This window comes from Mobula birostris, chromosome 14 (assembly GCF_030028105.1).
Source record: "Mobula birostris isolate sMobBir1 chromosome 14, sMobBir1.hap1, whole genome shotgun sequence".
Lineage (NCBI taxonomy): Eukaryota > Metazoa > Chordata > Chondrichthyes > Myliobatiformes > Myliobatidae > Mobula > Mobula birostris.
Genome location: NC_092383.1, coordinates 91598942 through 91624395, shown reverse-complemented (window position 1 = coordinate 91624395; position 25454 = coordinate 91598942). Strand labels below are relative to the sequence as shown.

At 44.8% G+C, this 25454-nt stretch overlaps 1 protein-coding gene across 9 annotated transcripts in view; it reads left to right on the top strand.

The window, feature by feature from the left end:
- Positions 1 to 25454, top strand: part of LOC140210098 (plasma membrane calcium-transporting ATPase 1-like) — a 350393-nt gene that overhangs the window by 5156 nt on the left and 319783 nt on the right. For 6 of the 9 annotated variants that reach the window (XM_072278940.1, XM_072278931.1, XM_072278941.1 and 3 more), the window contains exon 1: positions 17201 to 17848. The exons of 1 other annotated variant lie outside the window; for it this stretch is intronic. The gene's annotated coding sequence lies outside the window, so the exon portion shown is untranslated. Of the gene's footprint in view, positions 1 to 17121; positions 17144 to 17200; positions 17849 to 17871; positions 17889 to 25454 lie in introns of those variants that run through there. 2 more of the 9 variants (XM_072278939.1, XM_072278936.1) reach the window with 2 other exon arrangements.

Genomic DNA, 25454 nt, shown 5'->3' with positions numbered 1-25454 from the left:
TTCTAAAAATTGCTCTCATGTAACTATTTAAGTTACGCAATTAATCCCTTTGATTCACTTTCAAAATCCTCCACTTTTTTGTTTCTGTTTTTGTTGTGTATTTAAAATTTCATATATATATTGATGAAGTATTCTTATTTGTTTAAGTAATTTATTATGGGTTATATGTAAAATACAAGAATCGCATATGTCAAGATGCTGCCACGTGATACAAGCGCGCCTTGCTTAAAGTAAACATGAAGTTACACCCACATTTCAGACTCCCTTGTCTTCATTTGAATTAGTTTAATGCTTTGAAGTCACAAAACATAGCAGTTTTGTCTTTAACAGTGTTTGAATAATTGCGCAAGGGCCCTGTGGTCTATCACCCGTGATATTTGTGGGTTGTATTTCACTGGCAAAGGACTTTTGTCTATTTTTGTTGAGTTTTATCGGCCCTTTTTGTGCTAAGTACACTTGATAGGTTGGTGAATTGGTTTATTATTGCCATGTGTACTGAGGTACAGTGAAAAACTTTGTTTGCACCCATCCTTACGAATCATTTCACCACTACAGTGCACTGAGGTAGTAGAAGGGGAAACAATAACAGAATGCAGAATTAAGTATTACAAAGAACATAGAACATTACAGCACAGTACAAGTCTTTCAATACGCAAACACGAGGAAATCTGCAGATGCTGGAAATTCAAGCAACACACACACAAAATGCTGGCGGAACGCAACAAGCCAGACAGCATCCATAGGAAGAAGGACAGTCGACGTCTCGGGCCGAAATGTCGACCATGCTTCTTCCTATGGATGCTGTCTGGTCTGCTGCATTCCATCAGCGTTTTGTGTGTGTTACAAGCCTTTCAATGTTATGCCAACATTTTAACCTACTGCAAGTCCAATCAAACCTTTCTCTCCTACATAGCCCTCCATCTTTCTATCATCCATGTGCCTGTCTAAAGAATCTCTTAAATGTCCCATTGCCACCCATACAAGTCATTTCATCACATCTGTACTTTGAGGTAGTAAAAGGGACAACAATAAAAGAATTGTTGGAGTCGGGTGGTATTAGAATGGTCTGGCATAGGCTCAACAGGCTTGGACAAGCGCAGACACAGGCTCTAAGTAAGTTTCCAGTAAGTTTATTTGGATACTACTGGGGGTTGATGATCTACCAGGAAGAAGCTGGAGCAAGCACGTCTCCAGCACTGAGTCTGGCTTTATGACTCAGAAGGGAAGGGGGGAGAAGAGCTGAGCTATAGTGATAGCGAATTCGTTAGTTTGGGGAACAGATTGTTACCTCCTGTATGCTAGGGTCAGGGACATCTTCAATCAAGTCCACAGCATTCTTAAGTGGGAGGGTGTGGTAAACCATATATATATATGTTGTAACTGGGTTACCTGTCTGGACACGCCCCTCTGCTGACTGCTCCTGTGGCTCCTCCCACAGACCCCTGAATAAAGGCGATTGCGCCATTGCTCCTCCTCCTCAGTCCAGGGACGGATACTCAGCATGATGGAGGTCACATTTTACTACTAATAAAAACCTTTCAGAATTTACTCTACTTCCAGTCTTTTGGAGTTATTGATGGTACATCAGAGGGTGAATAGCACGAGGTCATGGTCCACGTTGGCACCAAAGGCATGGTAGGATGGGTGACGAGGTCCTGCAAAGTGAGCTCAGGGAGCTGGGTGTTAAGTTAAAGGACAGAATCTGCAGGGTTGTGATCTCAGGTTTGCTACCCGTGCCATATGCTAGTGAGGCCAGAAATAAGATCATCCACTTTGACAGGTGGCTAAGAAGATGGTGTAGGCAGGAGGGCTTCAGATTTTTGAATCATTGGGCTCTCTTCCAGGGAAGGTGAGACCTGTACAGAAGAGATGGTTTGCATCTAAACTGGAGGGGGACTAAAGTCCTAGTGGGGAGGTTTGCTAGCGTTGCACGGGGATTTTAAATTAGAGTTGTAGGAGGATAGGAACAAGTGTGCCAGAACAGATAGTGGAGTGGTTGAGGAGAAAGGTGTTGATAAGCCTACATACAAGCTCAGGAATCTAAATGCTGAGCGTGGTGAGACTAATGCTACATATATTTCAATGCAAGGAGTATTGAAGGAAAGAAGGATGAGCTTAGGGCATGGATCTGTGATGTTGTAGGTGGAATTATTATGTTGTAGCCATTTGTGAATTAGTTACTGGAGGGGCAGAACTGGCTGAGATTCTGATATTCCATTGTTTTAGACATGACAAGGCGGGAGGGATTAAAGGGGGAGAGGTGGCATTAATAGTCAGAGAAAATGTCACAGCAGTGCTCAGTCAGGGCAGACTGGAGAGCTCGTCTAGTGAGGCTTTATGGGTAGAACTGAGGAATAAGAAAGGTATATAGAACACCCAACAGACTACAGGATTTAGAAGAACAAATTTGCAGAGAGATCGCAGACTGTCACAAGAAACATACCGTTGTGATAGTAGGTGATTTTAACTTTCCATATTTTCACTGGGGGTCCTATGCTGTGAAAGGGTTGGATAGGAAAGTGCTCGTCAAATGTGTGCAGGGGAATGCCCTTAATCAGCACACAGAAGTCCCAACTAGAGAGAGCGCAATTGTAGACTTCCTGCTGGGGAATGAGACTGGGCAGGTGACAGAAGTTTGTGTAGGGGAACACTATACAGCTAGTGATCAGAATGCCATTAGTTTCAAGGCAATTATGGAAAAGGATAGGTCTGCTTCTCGGGTTGGGCCTCTGTTTACGATACTCTGCTTTCACGGAGACCCTATGCAATACTACCATCACCTCTCCATGGATTGTCACCTTGTCGCGGTGGAGAGGCTTGTGTGGTCCTGTGATCCCGAGAGCAATGCTGTCTGGAGCTATGCTCCTGGTAGGGCCACCCATGGCGGTAAGGTCGAGGGTGAGGTCCCTGACAAAGAACAATCCAACCAAGACCTCAACGGTGGAACAGGCGGACGAAGTTACTTCGAACTCAACGGCTGTGAAGGCGGATGAAGGCTACAACAAATCCATCAGCTCCAATCGTCGTGGTTTCCATGCCATTGGAATCAGTTGGTTGATTTGTGAAGTATCGTGTGCTTCTTGGAGTGCAACATCAAGTACACGTTAAACAAATACACGCACAGGCGTCTTCACTCTGTGGGAATCCACTTGAGAGCCCATAAGTAGATCAACAGAATGAAAAGACTATCATCCTCGACCTCGAGGGATAGCCACAACGACGACTACCATCACTTCTTATCTGGAAGGTGTGAATGTTCTCCCAATACAGTATAATACTATGGTCATTCTTGCATTACCATCTCATCAGTGTGAACTTGGAAATCTTGTAAATCTTGTAATCTTTGACTTGTAAATCTTGTACTTCTTATTTTAAGGTAACTTATTTTTTATTCTTTCTTACTTCTCTTCTAATATTTGTAATTCTGCGCACTTGTAATGCTACTGTGACACTGCAATTTCCTTTGGGATCAATAAAGTATCTATCTATCTATCTAAATTGGAGAAAGGCCAATTTTGATGGAATCTGCAAGAATCTGGTAAGTGTTGATTGGGAACAGGCTGTTTTCTGACAAGGCATACTTGGTAAGTGGGAGGCCTTGAAAAATGAAATCTTGAGAGTACGGAGTTTGTATGTTCCTGTCAAAAAAAGAGATAAGGATAGCAGGTTTGCAGAACCTTGTTTTTTGAGAGATATTGGGGCCCTGGTTGAGAAAAGGGAGGTGCATAGCAGGTATGGGCAGGCAGGAACAAATGAGGTACTTGAGGAGTATCAGAAATGAAAGAAAACATTTAAGAAGGAAATCAGGAGGGCTAGAAGGAGACATGAGGTTGCTTTAGCAGAGAAGGTGAAGGAGAATCCTAAGGGATCCTCTAGATATGTTAAGAGCAAAAGGGTAGCAAGGGACAAATTTGGTCCTCTGGAAGATCAGGGTACTAATTTATGCTTGGAGCCAAAAGACATGGTGATTATCTTAAACGGATTTTTTAAAATCTTTAATTACTTGGGAGATGGACACAGAGTCTATAGAAGTGAGGCAAAACAGCAGCGAGTTCATGGACCCTATACAGATTACAGAGGAGGAGGTGCTTGCTGTCTTCAGGCAAATTAGAGTGGATAAACCTCCAGGGCCTGACGGGGGGTTCCTCGTCCCTGTGGGAGGCAAGTGAAGTACTTGCAGGGGCCATAGCGTAGATATTTAAACCTCTTTAGCCATGGGTGAGGTGCTGGAGGATTGGAAAACAGCTAAAGTTATTCCATTGTTTAAGAAGTGCTCTGGGAAATTATAGCCCGGTGAGCCTGATATCAGTTGTGGGTAAATTATTGGAAATTATTCTCAGAGACTGGATATATAAGTATTTGCACTGGAACTGATTAGGGATAGCCAGCATGGCTTTGTGGGTGGTAGATCATGTTTAACCGATCTTATAGAGTTTTTTGATGAAGTAACCAGGAAAGTGCAGTGGATGCTGTCTGCATGGACTTTAGCGAGGCCTTTGACAAGGTCCTGCATGGGAGGTTGGTCAAGACAGTTCAGTCGCTTGGCGTTCAAGGTGAGGCGGTAAACTGGATTAGACATCGACTTCGCAGAAAAAATGAAAGGGTGGTAGTGGATGGTTGTCTTTCTGACTAGAGTCCTGTGAATAGTAAATGTGCTGCAGCGATCAATTCTGGGTCCATTGCTGTTTGTCATCTAGATCAATGATCTGGATGATATGGTAAACGGGATCAGCAAATTTGCGAATAATACCAAAATTGGGGGTGTAGTGGACAGCAAGAAAGACTATAAAAGCTTGCAGTGGGATCTAGACCAACTGGAAAAATTAACTTAAAAATGACCGATGGAATTTAATGCAAACAAGTGCAAGGTGTTGTACTGTGGTAGGACCAACCAGTGTAGGTCTTACACAGTGAACGGTTGGGCTGCAGAAGGATTATGTTATTTTTTACAGTCACTCTAAGTTGATCTGCTATTCGTTATGCATTTACTTGCATGACGGGGTATTGCACGATTAACTGTTGATGAAGTATGTCCTCGTATCCCGTGTCAGTCTCAAGTTCTGTTACTCAATAATATACACACATTATGAATGTGTTTACTCCTAATGACCATTCCTTGCGTGTCTTTCTTCTCTTAACTGCTTGAGTGGTTTCAATTGTAAGTGGACCGCTCTCCTGAGAAACACTTGCAGCAGTTGCAGTCTGTGGTGTTGGTGGGCTACTTTGCATGCTGGCTGTACCTTTTCCGCATTTCCCGGTGCCTGCCCGCCTATTCAGCAGGACACCACTTTGTTATTAGTATTCTTATTTTTTCCCAGCACAAGCTGGTGAAACCTAAGGTACAGGCATAGCCGAGTGCGCTCATTTCTCAGTTTCTAAGAACTTTCGGACTATTCCAGTAGTGTTTAGTAGTGTAGCTTTATGGAGATTTATAGAAGTATTGTTGTGTTGTCCTAATTGTTTAATGCTATTGTGTAGAGACTTCCTTCTTATTATTATTATTTTGTTTTTCTCTCTCTCTTTGCATTTCTTTGGCACGTTGGCCATTTGCTTGACTTTGTCACGTATGGTTTTTCATTGATTCTATTGTGTTTCTTTGAATCTACAATGAATGCCTGCAAAAAATGAATCTCAGTGTGGTACATTGTGACATATATACACTTGACAATAAATTTACTTTGAACTTTGAAATCTTTTTTTAGTCTTTATATTCATGCAATTGTGTATTTTTTCAAATCCATTCAGTGTTTATCAGTTTATTTGTTTTTTTCCTCTTTATACCTTTTATCCTCCACTTTATTTTTTTCAGCTATTTCTAAGCATGGCAGGGTAATAATTTTAATCTGAAAGGTTTAAGTAGTTCTACAATGTTTACTCTAAATGTTTTCTCAAAATATTTGTCAAGTATCTTATCTGTCAGCTTCTTTCCAATCTATCAGGCTTCGGCTTGTATCCAGCTCATTGGGATTTCCCTTCTGTTCTGATAATATCCTCAGTTGTTAAGATTGCTATTCCCTCAGTGCTTGCTTCCATTGGAAGTAAAGTTCAAAGTTCACTTATTGTCAGAGTAAGTTTACCATATACAAACTTGAGATTCATTTTCTTGCAGGCACCCACAGGAAAATAAAGAAATGCAATAGAATTCACGAGGAATCATACTCAACAAAGACTGACAAATATCCAATGTGAAAACAATGTGAATAATTTTTAAAAAGTAAGCAAATAATATTGAGAACATGAGCTGCAGAGTGCCTGAAAGTGAGTCAATAGTCCATGCAGTCAGTTTAACACTGAGGCTCACAGCTCAATTCTGGTACAGTAAAACAGACAGGCTGCTGAAAGAACTCGGCTGTGGGAGGAGGAAAGGGGGGTGAGGGAGCTGGAGGAGTTTCAGGATGAAACCCTGCATCAGGACTGAGAGTGTAGAGGGGAAAATGCTCAGTATAAAGGGAGAAGGGGGAGTAGTGTGACAGAGGTCAGAGGGGAACTGGTGAACTAAGGGGTAGTCAAAACTGCCCGATGTATCAAGGACACCAGCCTACCTGTCATCAAGGAGATATATACAGAAAAGTGCCAGAAAGGGGCCAGCAGGATCCATGAAGGATCCCACCCACCCTGCTCACGGACCGTTTGTCCCACTCCCCTCAGGGAGGAGGCTACGTAGCATCCACACCAGGATAACCAGACTCAAAAACGGATATTTTCCACAAGCAGTAAAGCTGATAAACACCTTCACCCAACACACAACAAGGTTGCTGGTGAACGCAGCAGGCCAGGCAGGATCTCTAGGAAGAGGTACAGTTGACGTTTCGGGCCAAAACCCTTCGTCACACCTCCACACCCCAATCATCATTTCCTGTCAGTTATCTTATATACAGACACCCCTGTGCCTAGTGTCACTTTATGGACATGCAGTCAATCTATGTAGATAAACTATCTGAAGTATTAATATTTATTGTGTTTTCTTTATTATTGTGTTCTTTATCTTATTGTGCGTGTTCTTTTCTTATGCTGCTTCAGATGGGGAGTAGCAATTATTTTGTTGTCCTTTACACTTGTGTACCGGGACCGGCTTGAAGGAATTTTGAATTATAAAGGACAGGTGAAGAGTTCAAGATCTAGCTGGGTAGTGGAGGAGACAGAGGCTGATCTATGATGGTTGGAGGTTGGAAGCAGGTTGAAAAAAGGTTAGGTGATCTCCTAGGAGGAGAGGAGGTGGAGGTAGAGACAACTTGGGGGTGATAAGCAGGAACAGAAAGGCTGACAGTGCTGGATTCTAGTAAAATATTTTTTTAAAAGCTTTGTTTGTCACATGTACACTGAAACATACAGTGAAATGCGTCATTTGTGTCAAATCAAATCAGCGAGGATTATGCTGGGCAGCCTGCAAATGATGCCACAATTCCAGCACTAACTTAGCATGCCCACAGCTTACTAACTCTAACCCTTAAGTCCTTCGGACTGAGGGAGGAAATCGGAGCACTCCAAGGAAATCCAGGTGGTCATGGAGAGAAGGCACAAACTCTTGCAGATTGGAATCCAATCCTGATCCTAGAGTTAGTGCTATAAAGCATTGCACCAAAGGCTACACTACTGCGTCACACCTAAGTAAGAAAGGTGATACTGGGGGCCACTAGGAGAGAGATGGAAGGCCAACAGAACCAGAACTACACGGGGAAGGGGGTAGAAGTAAATTCCATTCACTCCACATTGGATATTCTAGCCCTGGTCTATGGCATATGAATCAAGAGAGGTTCAGCTTCTTGGACTAGATGACCATACATTGAACTCTCCTCTTTCTTCATTGATATAGAAGGAAGAAAATAAATTGGAAATATATCTTACAAACATCTCAATGAAACTTCATCTGGCAGTGACATTGCTCCTGAATCACTTCTCTTCTTAGGCAGATCCTATCGATCAAGGAAGAATTCCTTCCACTGCAGTTCTGTGGGTTCCAAGGCCAACCTGGGATCCACAGGTGTTTGATGGGATGGGTGGAAGATGGTGGGCTCCACCATTCTCTTAGGGTTTTTGAAATCAGCAGGACCATCTCAGATCCCAAGGGCAGCACAGTAGCACAGCAGTTAGTGTAACGCTATTCATCACCAGCAACCCGAGTTCAATTCCTGCCGCTGTCTGTAAAGGGTTTGTCTGTTCTCCCTGTGACCATGTGGGTTTTCTCCAGGCGCTCTGATTTCTTCCCACATTCGGAAGACTTACGGGTTGGTACGTTAACAGGTCACATGGGTGTAACTGGGCTGGAGGGGACCGTTACCATGCTGTATCTCTAAATAAATTAAGGATTCTTCTCCTCCATCTGATGGCAAAGAAGGCGTGCTGACATCTTTACTCTCTTCGAAGGTTATGGAGGTTCAGTTTGTCATCAGCTATCCTGACAAACTTCTACAAGTGTACTGCTGAAAGTATCCTGACTGACTGCACCATGGTGCGGTATGACAATGTGAATGTACAGGGACGTAAGAAGCTGCAGAGAGCTGGACTCTGCCCAGTACACCCCAGGCACATCCCTCCCCTCCATCAGCGGTATCTACAGGAGGCGCTGCCACAGGAAAACAGCACCACCATCCAAGGCCATGCTAGCTTTCCACAGCTGCCGTCAGGCAGGAGGTACAGAAGCCTGAAGTTCCACACCACCATGTTCAGGAACAGTTACTTCCCTTCAACCATTTAGTTCTTGAACCAACCAGCATAACCCTAACCACAACCTCAGTATAGCAACACTATGGCTTATATCCCTTACTTTCCAGTCCAGGTGAAGGGTCTCGTTGCAAATTGTCAACTGTTTATTCCTCTCCATAGATGAGGACTGATCTGTTGAGTTCCTCCAGCATCTTATGTGTGTTGCTCAGACTACTTTGCACTAATAAATTCTAATTATGTTCTTTCATGTATAATCTTGTATAATTAGTGTTTAAGTTATGATTTACTTGTGAGTGCTGTTTATCTGACTCTCTGTGTCCGTGATGCTGCTGCAGCCAAGTTTTTCATTGCACCTGAGCGCACGTGAACTTGTGTCGATGACAATGAAATCAATTTTCTTTTCAACTTTCTGACTGCCCACTGTGAACTTGTTCATTATTGTCACTAGTACTGAGATACAGTGAAAAACTTTTTCTTGGCATGCCATCCAGACAGATCATTTCATCACATCTGTGCAAGGGAAAAGCAAAAACAGAATGCAGAATAATGTGTTACAGTTACAGGAAGGTGCACAGCAGGCAAACAGTGAGAAGCTATAACAAGGTAGATTATAAGGTGAAGACGCAAACACGAGGAAATCTGCAGATGCTGGAATTTCAAGCAACACACATCAAAGTTGCCGGTGAATGCAGCAGGCCAGGCAGCATCTCAAATCTCTTACTAGCTCTTCCTTCAGTTAGTCCTGACGAAGGGTCTCGGCCCAAAACGTCGACTGTACCTCTTCCTAGAGATGCTGCCTGACCTGCTGCGTTCACCAGCAACTTTTATGTGTGTTGCTTATAAGGTGAAGAGCCCACTTTATCATTCAATAGTCTTATAATATGGAGGTCGAAGGGAGTAGGTGGTGTAAATGGCTCAGCATGGACTAGATGGGCTGAAGGGCCTGTTTCTGTGCTGTACTTTTCTATGACTCTATAATAGTGTGATTATGTTACCTTTGTACCAGGTGTTGTGTGTTTTCAACTTTGAGTATCTTTTACCCGATGGAAGGTGGGAGAAGAGGCGATGAACCAGGTGGGAAACTCAGGGGTTCCCAGGACTCAGTGAAGATGTTATACTTTTCAAGGAAGCTTTGAGAATATGCTTGAAATATTTTCTCTCTCCTCCTGGAAATATGTTAACTAAACAGGAAAATAGAAGAAGGTTTTTCAAAGAACTTAGAACATAGAACAGTAGTTCCCAGATTTAAGTTTATTTGTCACTTGTACATTGAAACAGAGTAAAATGCATTACTTGTGTTACCAACACACAGCCCATAACATTGTAGTGATATAAGAAAGCAACATTTCTCCAGAAGGAAGTACAGACAACGGCAGTAAGCTGAAACAAATTGAAGTACTGGAAGGTAGAAGATGTCAGACCTTGAGGGGATTTTAAAGCAGATGAATTAAAAAAAGGAAAGTTAAGGATGCAGGTTCAATACAGATGTACTGTGGAGAGCATTCTAACTGGCTGGTATTGGAGAGGGTGCGCCGGATCGAAATGAGCTGCAGAGAGTTGTAAACTTAGTCAGCTCCACCATGGGCACCAGTGCCCGTAGTAGCCAGGATATCTTCAAGGAGCGGTCCTCGAGAAGGTGGCATCCAGCATTAAGGACCCCATCACCCAGGACATGCCCTGTTTCCATTGCTTCCATCAGGGAGGAGGTACAGAAGCCCGAAGGCACACACTCAATGATTCAGAAATACCTTCTTCCCCTCTGCCATCAGATTTCTGAATGGACATTGAACCCATGAACACTACCTCACTACTTCTTTATTTCAATTTTTGCACTACCTATTTAACTATTTAATACATATATACTTACTGTAATTTCACATTTCTTTTCTATTATCATGTATTGCATTGTACTGCTGCCGCAAAGTTAACACATTTCACGATGTATGCGGGTGACATTAAACCTGATTCTGATTCTGACTTGCTAGGACTGGCATGTCCCTCTCTCACCGAGCTATGAGACCCGCAGGCTGCTCTCAGCCAGGATGAACCCGTGGCCTCTACCGCACTATTCTCTATTTCTCATTATTTATTTGTGTTATATTTCTTATTGTAACTTATAACAATTTTTATGACTTGCCCTGTACTGCTGCCGCAAAACAACAAACTTCACGATTCTGATTCTGAGGAGAAGTTTGGACAGGTACGTGGATGAGAGAAGCATGGGGGACTATGGTCTGGGCGCAGGTAATGGGACAAAGCTGGCATGGTGTAGATGGGCTGAAGGGCCTGTTTCTGCACTGCAGTGCTCTATAACTCTATAACGTGTGTATCAGGGAATGGGAGCTTATATAATTAGCTAGTTATCCTGATAACCGATGCTTCTGAAAACAGTATGATTCATCTCCATGGCGCAGTTTAAAATCACATGAGAGGTCATGAGGGTAGAGTTGACAATTTCTACCCTGTGGGTCATTGTTGAACGAGTTGAGGTTCTATAAAAACCTCAGCTCTTCTGTTGTCAGTCATTATAAATCCATTTTGTAACTGGACTTGCTGGACCGTTAATGTTGGCACTGCACAATAAACAGCACAGGCTGTTCCACCCTCTGGTTATTGCTCATCTTTGTACTTCGCGCTGAGGACAGCTGATAAAATGGTGAGGTGCTCCGGCTTAGTTGATAGCAGGAGTCTGTTCCTCTTTGCTGAAGGGGTCAAGGACTAGAGATCACGGGGTATAAAACAATAGAGAAGAGAATTAAGAGTGGTGTAAGGACAAACCTCTGTGTGGTGGGTGCAATGCTCCCTCCACACGGGAACATGCGCACACATCTTTTGCTACTAACGCACAAAGGAACTTAAACTGTACACAAAAGGTTGTCACCCTCTACCTCGTTGGCATGTTACGTATATTTCACGATCACACACAATCACATTTCTTTTTTCTGGTTTCTAGGTGCGGACGGCATTGACAACGTGGAGTTTGTGATGATTAGTCTGGAGATTCCAGAACCGGCTTACTTATACAGTTCTTATTGAAGAGATTATTCGATGCGCACGTTATTGTCATTTGGGCAAAGAATTGCACAGCACAAGATAGTTGCGCACTCTGGCCTTTACAAATTAGAGGGGACATTGGGTGTGTGGTTAGACTCTAGATCTGCTGTCTACAGTTGGTGTCGGGTGAAGAGGTGGAGGGTAGCGTAGGCAGCATTGCACAATTACATCACCAGTGACCCGTGACCAGTCCAGCCGCTGTCTGTAAGGAGTTTGGATGTTCCTCCTGTGACTGTGTTGGGTTCCTCTGGGAGTTCCTGTATCGGAGTCGGGTTTATGTGGTGGAGGGGGTGGGGGGGGGCCACAGTAGAGTAGTGGTTAGTGTAACGCTATTACAGTGCCAGTAACCAGGGTTCAATTCCTGTCACTGCCTGTAAGGAGTTTGTATGTGACTGCGTGGGTTTCCTCCGGGTGTTCTGGTTTCCTCCCACAGTCCAGAGACGTGTGGGTTAGTGGGTCACGTGGGCATGATTGGGCAGCCTGGGCTCTTTGGACCAGAAGGGGCCTGTTACCGTGCTGGATCTCTAAGTAAATAGTAAAGATGCAGAGGCAGAATCTACTCTGGTCTTCAAGAGGGAATTAGTCAAATTGACAGTTTCACAGGGCCGCCGAAAGAGTAAGAGCCAAGGGATGAAACTACAGAGGTACAAGAGACTGCAGGTGCTGGAAATCTGGAACAACACACGATGAGGGGTTACATTCTCAGAATATGCAGTAGACCACTTCGGACTGAGATAAGGAGAAATTTCTTCAACAGAGGAAGGATATAAAGATTAGCTTTATTTGTCACGTGTGCATCAATGAATGGGGGGGTGGAGTTACTTCTCTACCAAAGGAGATGAAGGTGCTCCTTCCCTCCGCTAGCCTGCAGGTCACGCTTGGGCAAGGTGTAGCACCTGCTTAGCCCCCGATCAGGGTCATGGAAAGCCATGGGATCAGGTGGTGGATGGTCGTATGAGCGGCTGGTGCATATCACAAGTCCTGGTTATATGACCACTGACACCAGGCAGACAATCTGTAAAGAGTATTGATAATGGTTGGGGTCACCCGTCTTGTAAAGTCACTGCCCAGAAGAAGGCAATGACAAATCACTTTTGTCGAAAAATTTGCCGAGAACAGTCCTAGACCATCGATCACCTCCATCCTACGACATGGCACATGATGATGATGATGATGGTGCACATCTAAACACATAGTGAAATGCATCATTTGTGTCAAATCAATTCAGCGAGGGTTGTGTTGGGGGCAGACTGCAGCTGTTGCCATGCTTCTGGTGCCAACGTAGCATGCCCACAACTTACTAACCCTGACCCCCTAAGTCTTTTGGAACGTGGGAGGAAACCGGAGCACCCGGAGGAAACCCGCATGTTCTCGTGGAGAATGCACAAACTCCTTACAGGAGGCGGAGGGAGTTGAACCCTGATCTTACAGCTGGGGCTGTGAGGCGATGTGCTAACCACAATGCTACCGTGCCACCCTTTGCATGGCAGGAACGGCTGTGGAGACTCAGTCACTCAGTCCATTCAAAAGGGGATACCGAGGTGGAAGTGCCCGGAGATGGAGCCCAGGAAAAAGACCTGCCACGAACGGAGCAGCAGGCTTATGAGATCACAAGATGTACTGTAGGAGCAGAATTAGTCCATTCTTCCCATTGAGTCTGTTCCACCATTCCACCACGGCTGATTTATTATCCCTCTCAACCTTATTCTCTTGCCTTCTCCCCATAACCTTTGACACCCTCACTAACCATGAACCTACAAAGCATATCCAATGACTTGGCCTCCACATCCGTCTGTGGCAATGATTTCCACAGATTCGCCAGCATCCGGCTAAAGAAATTCTCCTCAATTCTGTTCTAAAGGGATGCTCCTGAATTCTTGAGGCCGTGCCCTTTGGTCTTTGACTCACCAGTGGAAGCATCTCCTCCACATCCCCTCTAGGTGCAAGATTTAAGATTCATTTCCGGCACACAAGTGTAAAGGGGAACAAAATTATTGCTACTCTGGATCTGATGCAGTAAAAAAAAACACAATATGTTAAAGACCACCATAACAAAGAAACATGATAAACATAAATATATAAGATAGCTTATATACGTTGATTGATTGTATGTCCATAAGGTGACACGAGGTAGAGGAGTGTCTGTACGTAATATGACTTCCAGGAAATGATGGTTGGGGGTGTGGAGGGGGGTGAGTTAGTGGGTGGAGGTGTTGTTCAGCCTTACTGCTTGGGAAAAGTAACTGTTTTTGAGTCTGGTGGCCCTGGCGTGGATGCTACGTAGCCTCCTCCCTGATGGGAGTAGGACAAACCTTCTTCCACCTGACTAGATTTTCCACCTCACTTGTCACCCATGGTTCCTTCACCCTACCATTCTTAATCTTCCTCACCGGGACAAATTTATCCCTAACATCCTGCAAGAGATCTCTAAACATCGACCACATGTCCATAGGAAATTCCCTGCAAAACACATCATCCCAATTCACACCCACAAGTTCTAGCCTTATAGCCTCATAATTTGCCCTTCCCCAATTAAAAATTTTCCTGTCCTCTCTGATTCTATCCTTTTCCATGGTAATGCTGAAGGCCAGGGAGCGGTGGCACAACAGTGTGGGCTGAAGGGCCTGTACTGTGCTGTACTATTCCATGTTCTATGTAAACAGCCCATGTGCAGGGTGGGTGGGATCTTCTGGACTTTCAATATTCAATAGGTTTTAATAAGACTCTCCCTCCTCCCACCCTATTCTTCAATTTGCTGAAGTGACCAAATGGCAGCCTCCTGATGCTATTCCTTACATACTTCTTTCTTTCCACAGTCCCAGAGTCCAATAACTTGGAATTACATCTTCCTTCCAGTATAATGGTGACAAATCCTTCTGTATCTTCCCCATTGTCTCATCCCAAGGAAAGCACAGCTAGACACCTCATTCTAAATGTGTTGCAGCCAATCTTCTATACACATTTAACCTCACCTTCTTGCTTCCGTAGTGCACTGCCCAAGAGTTGATAAACACAAGAGATTCTCCTGATGCAGGAAATCCAGAGCAACACACATGAAATACAGGAGGAACTCAGCAGGTCAGGCAGCATCTATGTAGAGGAATAAACAGTTGATGTTTCAGACTGAGACCCTTCATCAGGCATCACTACTGAGAAATTGGTATATTTAGTATATTTAGTGTCAGAGAAATGTATACAATATATATCCTGAGATTCTTTTTCTTTGCAAACATCCACGAAAACATGTGACAGTCAAATGTTAGAACCCCCCACCTCATGTATAAGCAGCCGCAAAGTATTTTTAAGGCAATTTCAGCATTTCTAGGACATTTATAAAGGAATCCTATACTGGACATATAAGATTATTTAGGGATCGGACACGCTAGAGGCAGGATACATGTTCCTGATGTTGGGGGAGTCCAGAACCAGAGGTCGCAGTTTAAGAATAAGGGGTAGGTCATTTAGAACGGAGTGAGGAAGAATTTTTTCACCCAGAGAGTTGTGGATCTGTGGAATGCTCTGCCTCAGAGGGCAGTGGAGGCCAATTCTCTGGATACTTTCAAGATAGAGTTAGATAGAGCTCTTAAAGATAGCAGAGACAAGGGATATGGGGAGAAGGCAGGAACTGGATACTGTTTGCGGATGATCAGCCATGATCACAGTGAATGGCGGTGCTGGCTCAAAGGGCCGAATGGCCTACTCCTGTAACTATTGTCTATTGTCTATTGGATTTACGGGACTGGAACAAAAGCTGGGAATGTTGAATCCCCTCATGCAGCTTCCATGGAGAGAGGAACAGAGTGGCTTTTTCCACACTGCTAGTTTCAGGAACAGCCTTCTTCACCACCCGCACAGCGGCTATCCTATTCCAGCAATGGAACACTACGGGCCACCGTTTGCGCTACCACAGACCCGATTCGAATTCTGCATTTGCGGTACGGCCCTCACAGCAGCGTTAGCGGCTAACGCCACGCTATTACAGCTCGAGCAACACACATCAAATTTGCTGGTGAACGCAGCAGGCCAGGCAGCATCTCTAGGAAGAGGTACAGTCGACGTTTTGGGCCGAGACTCTTCGTCGACCGTACCTCTTCCTAGAGATGCTGCCTGGCCTGCTGCGTTCACCAGCAAATTTGATACGTGTTGCTTGAATTTCCAGCGACCGCAGAATTCCTCGTGTTTACGCTACTACAGCTCGCAGTGTTATGGAGTTCGGAGCTAAATCCCAGCACTGTTCTTGTAAGGAGTCCGTACGTCCTCCCCTTGGAATGCCTGGGCTTTCCCCAGGGGCTCTGGTTTCCTCCCACAGTCCAAAGACGCACTGGGTAGGTTCATTGGTCATTGTAAATTGTCCCGTGATTAGGTTAGGGTTAACCGGGTCTGACGGTGGTTTCTGGGGTGGCGTGGACTGTATTGCACCATATTGCTAAACAAATAAATAAATAAATAAATGAACAAACCTGGCTTTGTTCAGTCTTGTTCTTCACTCCCTTGTATAATTTATGTACTGTTTATGTATAATTTATACTCAGTGTGCCGTTGGAATCTGTGTGCTTGTGATACTGCTGCAAGTTGATCTTTTATTGTGCTTGCACCTCCGTACACGGCAAACGCAATGTGAAGACTGCAGACGCCTGGTATTATTTCAGCTATTGTGCATCTTAAAAGCTTTTAGTTTTTATTTATTTATTTCAGTTTTTATTTGACTTATACGTTTCTGCATCTGCAAAATATCTTACTCCAATTTAAAAAGGAAGTATGCTGGGGATACTCAGCAGGTCAGGCAGCATCTATGGAGAGAGGAATAGACAACCTTCCAGGGCAACGACTTTAAATTAAACATTTTCCTATTGAAGGATAGGAATTTAAGACCTATAATTTAATTAGTGAGTATTAAAAAACCAACAATCCTTTTCACTCTCCAGCGATAGCCTCCGACCCAAGTGTCTGGGTTTGACAAGGTTAAACTTAGACTTCTCCAACACGCGTCCCAAGATTTTAACTTGTCTTGGTATCGCAAGGCGTGCTGGAGGCTGTAGTTTACGGTGTGGCTCTGCGCTACCCAGTTACGCAGGAGAACGACGTACGCAAACTACAACTCCCAGCCACCCGCACGCAGGGCGCATGCTCAGTCCCCCCTGCGCTTGTGCTAATCCTCTTTTCTGCTTCAACCCAACTTGATGCCGGCCCCGGCGGACAGGCTGATCTTTATTGGCTGCTTGCGCCAAGAGGGCCGCTGTTTTGAGTTCTCATTCGCCAGCCCGCACGTCAATCCACCGCTCCGCTCGCTCTCCCACCTTTGGAGTTGTGTGTGGGGGGGAGAGGTAAAACAACCAAAGGCCAGGAGCGGGCAGATAGTCGGAGCTTTGCAACTGGAACGGGGAAGCCGGTGCGGGAAAGACGTCGGAGGGGAGGGAAAGCGGAGGTAAAGTTGACCAATGGGGAGGAAAGGGGGCGGGGTAGCAGGGTCGGTTGCACGGGCAGGGCTCCGGCTGCGCTGACTTGCGGCGGTCGGTCGGTCGGGCGGCGGAGGCAGGGGACGCGGGGCTGACCGGGAGCCTTCGGACACCCGCTGGACACTCGCTCAGACACCCTCCCCACCCCCTCCCGTCCCACCACCGAAACCCCCCCCCCCCGCCTCTCCCCCAAGCCCTGGTGGGGCAGGAGCCGGGACTCGAACCATCTATCCGCTACTCCCCGAACCCCGGTGGGGGAAGGAGCCGGGGCTCGAACCATCCACACACCCCCACCACCTCTCCTCCGCCTCACCTTCCTCGGACTAATCTGACAGACCGCGGGCTCTCTGCAACCCTGCTCTAATTCCGGATTTCTCCAAGCAAGCTGCCTCCCAGCATTATACCATATCTTTTATTGCCTGAAAAAAATATTGGGGAGGTTTTTTTTCTTTTGGGTGGGGATTTTTTTTCAAAAAAAGCAACCTAGTGTGCTTTACCCCCCCCCCCGTTGCAAGGAATCTCAAGGCATGCGAGTGAAGAGGCAGTCATTATAATACAAAATATCCGTGGCAGAGGAGCCAGAAGTTGTCAGCGAAGGAAAAAAAAAACAAATTTAAAAAGAAGTGGTTGGGGGAGAAAGAGAAGAAGAGGTGACCCGGATCGTTTGGGGGGGGGTAAGTTTGCAACTTGTGTTTTGCTGCATTGACATGTGAAGTAGGTAACTGGCTTTGCTTGGACCGGGCGGGGTTACTGCTGGTTTGTTTGATTTTCCCCTTGTCGCAGTTGGGGGAGATACCCCCGTTCCCTTGGTTGCAATGCCCTTTTCGAAGGTGGGCTGCCATCCAGAGCGTCGACTTCCCTGGTTTTCTTTGAAAAATGGGAACTGATTGCAATTAATTTCTGAAGAGAAGCTGGATTTTCTCTGTGTGTGTGTGCGTGTGTTTCGGGAGGAAAATATTTTCAGCAGCTGCGTCTTTTATTTGTAAGAGCAACATTTGGTTAACTGTGTTGCAAAAGTCTCGTCATCTGAATGGAAAAAATGTTCAGCGTGGATCGTTTTTCCCCCCTCTCAATGAGGAGCGTGCTTTGTTCATTAAATTATTTTTTTCCTTTTTCTGAATTGTTCTTAATAACTGCTGTTTATTATCCTGATCGCTTGCATCACTGTTTATAGCGGCTCCATTAGATGCACACCTCTCAGCAGGAACGTGTGGGTTTTTTTTTCCCCCTATCGAGTGTCCTTGACTTTTCTTTTAGGACACCGTGCATTGCAGGACGTCGTGGTCGGTTTGCACACTTAATCTCTGTGTATGGGAAGGATTAAACATATTGTAGGTGTATCTACACCCAAACCGTAGTGTATTACAGTGCAGGTATATTGGGTGATGGGGAGGGACGCAGGAAGGGGGGGGGGGAGATTTGGGATCTACATTGCAAAGCTGCGTTTCCAAATTGTTCGCCAGAGCTGATAATGAGCGAGTTTCCATCCTCCCTAACTTTTCCGATCTCCCCCCGCATCCAAACAAGGAAATCGTTCAACGCCGGCATTCCCGAATAAATAGAAAGCTTTTTCGAAATAGTGTGCGGAGAGAGGGCGACAGAGGAAATAATTGGGATTAATAAACTGGTAGATGGGTTTTCACTGACCTTCCAACCTCACGCTGCAACAGTCCCTGTTCCATCCCGGCACCATACCCCCAAGTTCAGGGATGGAACCGGGAATCCCAAAAAAAAAATCATTTCAGTTATCAGAGATTTTCCTTGATTTCTCTGCAGGAGCCTTATTTGAGCATTCCTGAGGTGTAACAACACTGTAATCTTCAGCATCCTTCACTGTGGGCAGGGACCGTCAGAGAATTAGAAGGATCTCTAAGCATTGTGATTTTTTTTTTGGCTCCTTAACCCCGTGGTGTGGCTGTAAATTCTCTGCAGACCTTTCTGAGTTTGGGAAGCATTTTTCCCTGTTGCTCATTGCCATGCTGGTAACGTGACCACTGTGGAGTCGATACTACCCTTTGTACGTGACCAGGATGAAGGAAACAGTGTCTGCAGAGGTGTCCCTACGATCGGTATTAAATCCTGAAATGTGCTTGCTGTATTGGCAACATGGCCGGGTAACTTTCACCTCTGGCCGTCTGATATTGGAGGATTACCCCCATCTTGTGTCCCCCAGGATCAATCTCCAGAGAAGCCAATTCTTAAAATGCTGAATAGGGCTTGTTAATGAAATATTTTACAGTCGCAAATAATTTCCAATTGTTTGCAATTAAATCCATAATTTCATTGTAGTGGTTCTTTGTATAACGTATTCCAATATAAAATGTGGAGCTGAACTGATGAAGTTATTTTGGCTGGATAGACCCGCTGAATAGTGTTATGTTGCTCGCTTTATCTCATGTGTGTTCCCTTTAGAACAGAGCTGAGGAGGGATTTCTTTAGCCAGAGGGCAGTGAATCTGTGGAATTCAATGCCACAGATGGCTGTGAAGGCCAAGTTGTTGGGCGTATTTAGAGCCGGGGTTGATAGGTAGGTTCCTGATTAGTAAGGGTGTCAAAGGCTACAGGGGAAAGGTGGGAGACTGGGGGTGAGAGGGATAAGTGATCTGGGTTCAGTTCCCTCAGCTGCCTGTGAGAAGTTTGTATGTTCTCCCCATGACCGCGTATGTTTCCTCCGGGTGTCCCAGTTTCCTCCCACAGTCCAAAAACGTACTGGTTGGTAGGTTAATTGGTCTTTGTAAATTGTCCCATGGTTAGGCTAGGGTTAAATGAGGGATTGCTGGGAGGTGCAGCTCTGAGGGCCGGCAGGGCTAATTCCGCTCTGTATCTCAATTTAGAAAAAAAATCAGCCACAATGGAATGAGTGGGCAGACTCGATGGGCTGAATGGCCTGTTTCTGCTCCTGTGACATACGTTAATGTCAGGATGTGTTCTGTGAAACTGAGCAGAGATGGTGTTCATTTAATTGACTTGTATCCAAATACAGTAAATAGTTAAAAGTCATTAATTTTAAATGTAGGAATAATTAGAAATGCACTGCATCAACTGTTTAAAAGCTAGTGTGATAAACAGTGGCATTCCAGCTGCAATTTTCACATTAATAAAACACTGACCAATTTTAACTGTTATGTTTAAATTCTGTGAATTGAGAACGTCAAAATGGCACAAGGTTCGAAGTTTCAAACATAGCATTGGCTGGCTTTTGTATCAGCATTACACCATTGTGAGTATTAAACTGTTATAATTTGTAATCCGGCTAAACTTCAGAGTACATTAAAATCTATCTGGAAATTCTTTGTTTCATTTATGGATCACTTTGGAATCAGTAATCGGGAAACGTATTTTTTTTCCTGCAACATTTCCTGACCTGGTCTGCCAACATAGCCTAAGCGATCAATAGTGGGCACCACAGTAGCCCAGCGCTATTACAGCTTGGGAATTCCAGAGTTCGGAGTTGAGTTCTGGCTCCATCTATGAGGAGTTCGTCCATTTTTCATGAGACTGTATGGGTTTTCTCTGGGGGGGGAGGGGTGGTGGCACGGTAGCATAGTGGTTAGCACAAGGCTTTACAGAACCAGCGACCCCGGGTTCAGTTCCCACCGCTGTCGTTAAGGCATTTCCATGTTCTCCCCGTTGCAGCATGGGTTTCCTCCGGGTGCTCTGGTTTCCTCCCACAGTCCAAAGACCTATCGGTTTGTGTGTTAATTAGTCGTTGTAACTTGTCCCGTGATCAGGCGAGGGTTTAATTAGGGGTTGCTGGGTGGCGAGGCTCGAAGGGCCGGATGGGTCTTTTCCGAGCTGTACTGCCAAATAAAAGGTGCTTTAATTAGTTGATTTTTATAATAATGAGGCATGACCCTTGGCTTTTGTTGGAAATGGGAGAATGGAGATTTTGAAGTTAAACTTTTAAGAGCTTTACTATAACAGCTGCCGCCCATGGGACTGCCGTGGATGCCTCTGCCAAATTTGAGATCATAGAGGAGATCTTAGTTTCATTGGAACAGAATGAATCCAGTGTCATTTATATTCATAATAACCAGAAATATTCAAAATAACCAGTTAATGATCAAAGCACTAAATTATTATAATTGCTTCTTTGCATATGTTATGTGAATGGACAATCAAAAGCAACTTGCTTATCTTAGTAGATCTAAAAGGAAACAGTTATTCTCTCTTAAAGCAACACATACGCAAACACCTTGTATTCCGTCTGGGTAGCCTTCAACCTGATGGCACGAATGTCAATTTCTCGAACTTCTGGTAATTTCTTCCCCCTTTCTCTTTCACTGTTCCCCATTCCTGTTTCTCCCCCTCTCACCTTGTCTCCTTATCTGTCCATCACCTCCCTCTGGTACTCCTCCCCCCTTCCCTTTCATCCATGGTCTTCTGACCTGTCCCATCAGATTTCCCCTTCTCTGGCCCTTTACCCCTTTCATCAACCAACTTCCCAGCTCTTTACCTCACCCCGCCCCACCCTCCTGGTTTCTCCTATCACCTACCACCTTGCTTTTTTTTTTACCCCCAGTCTTGATGATGAGGAGTCTAGGCTCAATATCGATTGTTCGTTCTTTTCCATAAATACTATCTGGTCTGCTGAGTTCCTCCAGCATCTTGTATGCGTTGCTTTGGATTCCCAGGATCTGCAGATTTTCCGGTGTTTGTAGTCTCCTTTGGAGCCATTTTTATGTTTCTTCTCTCCACTTGTCTATTGTATACCTTCAGCATCACCTTGGTGAAGTTGATCCTCAGTTAGACATGAGGTTTGTTGGTTAGGCCTGCGTTAACCTGCTCCCTTAGGTATGTTGTTTTGGCTGGGATGGGATCCAGACACCTTTCCCTGTCTGGGGGATGTGTGCTGACTCCCTCGTTTTCTCCCTGAGGTTCAGCATTGGACGTGTGAGTATTCCTCCCCCTGCTTTTGGATTGTTCAGGGACGTGGCCGTCGCCAATGTTTCTTATCCGTCTCGAGTAGTCTGTTCAGCACATGTGGGTGTGTGGAGTCACATAAAAACCTCTCATTGAAACCTCACAAATACTGAAAGGCCTAGGTAGAGTGGACATGGAGAGGATGTTGCCTATAGTGGGGGAGTCTCGGACCAGAGGGCACAGCCTCAGAATAGAGGGGCATCCCTTTAGTACAGAGATGAGGCATTTCTTAGCCAGAGGGTGGTGAATCTGTGGAACTCGTATATTTAAAGCGGAGGTTGATAGAATCCTGATTTCGTAAGGATGTCGGAAGTTGCAGGGAGAAGGCAAAAGAATGTGTTTGACAGCGGTAATAAATGATCTAATGGTAGAGTTGACTCAATGGGCAGGATGGCCCAATTCTGCTCGAATGTATTTCGGTCTTGTGAGTTGGCGAGGCAGATTTCCTTCTCGGAGGATATTAGTGAACAGAGTTGTTTTTTTTTGTGAAAATCTGGTAGTTACAATTACTGAGAGGAGCTTTTTAAATTACATTTAATTTATTAAATTTAAATTCCCCAGCTGCCACGGGATGATTGAAACTCGTCTCTAGGTCAGTGGATGTTTAAACATTACAGCAGGACTGCTCCCAGTCTGCATGTACGATGCAGTGCTTTCATGCTGCAGTATGAGGCTGATGTGTGGTTGAAATGACTCGCCTGTACATAGTGATCTGGGCTGGGTTGCGTGAGCTATAATGTGTCTTTACCAGTCTTGTTATCCCATTAGTAGAGCTGATTCATTCACAGAGGAGATTTGACCTAAAATAGAAAAAATTGTGGCATGTGCGAGCTAAGATGAGTTCTTTAGCTGTGCATCATGTACATGTATGTCTGTATGTTTATACATACACATATTCACATATGTATCTATGTGTGTATATGTATGTACACTTAATGGCCACTTTATTAGGTACATCTGTACACCTTGTTGACGCAACTATCTAATCAGCCAATCATATGGCAGCATAAAAGCATGCAGACATGGTCAGGAGGTCCAGTTGTTTAGACCCAAATATCAGAATGGGGAAGAAATGTGATTGAAGTGACTTTGCCCATGGAATGATTGTGAGTGAGTGCAGTTGCTACTACGAGGGAGAGTGTGCTTGGGAAACTGAAAGGTCTGGAGGTAAATAAATCACCTGGACCAGACGGATTATGCCCCAGGGTTCTAAAAGAGGTAATTGAAGAGATTATGGAGGCATTAGTAATAATCATTAAAGAATCACTATATTCTTGCATGGTTCCAGAGGACTGGAAAATTGCAAATGTCAGCCCATTCTTTAAGAAAGGATATCATAAGCCAGTTAACTTCCTCAGTGGTTGAGAAGATATTGGAGGTGATTGTTACTTGGAGACATATGATAAAATAGGCCAAAGCTGGCATGGCTTCTTTAAAATAAAATCTTGCCTGATAAATCTGTTGGAATTCTTTGAGGAAAATACAAGCAGGATAGACAAAGGAGAATCAGTGGATGTTGTGTACTTGGATTTTCGGAAGGCCTTTGACAAGGTGCTGCACGTAAGGCTGCTTAACAAGATAAGAGCTCATAGTATTACAGGAAAGATACTAGCATGGATAGAACATTGGCTGATTGGCAGGAAGCAAAGAGTGGTAGTAAGGGGAGCCTCTTCTGACCGGCTTCCGGTGACAAGTGGTGTTCTGCAAGTTCAGGCATTGGTGTTTCCATACCATATGTGATGCAGCCAGTCAGTATACTGTCCACCACCCATCCGTAGAAGCTTTTCATAGCTTTAGACGACATGCCAAATCTTCACAAACTCCTAAGGAGGTGGAGGTGCTGCCATGCTTTCTTCGTAACTGCACTTGCGTGCTGGGCCCAGGACGAGTCTTCTGAAATGATAAAGTAGCTGACCCTTTCCACCACTGATCCCCTGATGAGGATTGGCTGATGGAAGATCAGCAATCAGCTCTTTGGCCTTGCTGTCATTGAGTGAGAGGTTGTTGTTGTAGCACCACTCAACCAGATTTTCAATCCCCCTCCTATATGCTGATTCCTTTCTACCTTTGATGCAGCCAACAACAGGTGGTGTTGTCAGCAAACTTGAATGTGGCATTGGAGCTGTGCTTAGCCACACAGTCATGAGTGTAAGGCGAGTAGAGCAGGGGACTAAGCACACAGCCCTGCTGTACACCTGTGCTGATGGAGATCGTGGAGGAGATGTCGTTGCCAATCTGATTTGACTGGGGTCTGCAAGTGAGGAAATCAAGGATCCAGTTGCACAAGGAGGTATCATAGCCAAGGTTTTGAAACTTATTGATTTAGTTTTGAGGGGATGATAGTGTTGAATGCCAAGCTGTAGTCGATATAGAGCATCTCGATGACGGCATCTTCACAGTCCAGATGTTCCATGGTTGAGTGAAGAGCCAATGCAATGGCATCTTCTGCGCAGCTGTTCTGTCGGTAGGCAAATTGGAGTGGAACCCAGTTGCTCCTCGGGTGGGAGTTGCTGTGTTTACCACCAACCTCTCAAACACTTCATCCTGTGGATGTAAGTGCTAATGGACGATCATTTTTGAGTCAGTTTCTGTGTTCTTCTTGGGTTCCAGTATAATTGAAGCCTACTTGAAGCAGATGGGTACCTCAGATTACCAAAGTGAGAAGTTAGAAGATCTCAGTGAAAACTCCAGCCAATTGATCAGCACAGGTCTTTAGTACTTGGCCGGATATTTTCTGTGGGTTTGCCCTCCTGAAGAATTCTCACACATTGGCCTCAGGGACTGAAGTCACAGGATCACTGGGTACTTTTGCAGTTTGCGTTGGTTCCTTCATGTTTTGACGGTCAAAGCGAAGGCACTGAGCTCATCCAGAAGTGAAACTCTGTTGTCACCTATGTCGCTTAATTTCACTTCGTAAGAGGTAATATACACTGAAGCCCTGTGGCAACTGGCCTCGTTTCGGTCCTGTGTCTTATGGAATGCTTGTGTATTGTGGCTGATAATTGGTTGGGTGAGGAAGGTGGAGAGAGATGAGGGGGCGAGAACCTGATTGGGACAGGTGGCTCCTGAATTCGTAGTGGAGGTTTGGCAAGAATGGTCTTAATGTTTGTGGTGGTTCTGCAGCAGCTATGGAGCTGTAAGGATAAGAGGGACAGAACAGTGTCAGAATATTAAATTCCGGGCTCAGACATCTGAAGCTAGGTATATAACCCATGTTCTTCTGGCTTGGAAGCGAGTGTGATAACAACTGAACCGTGGCTGATGCTGTAAAAAGCCTATGGCACCTGGGATTTCTAGGCAGTCTCCCATCCAAGTACTAACCAGGCCTAAACCTATTTAGCTGCTGACATCAGATGAG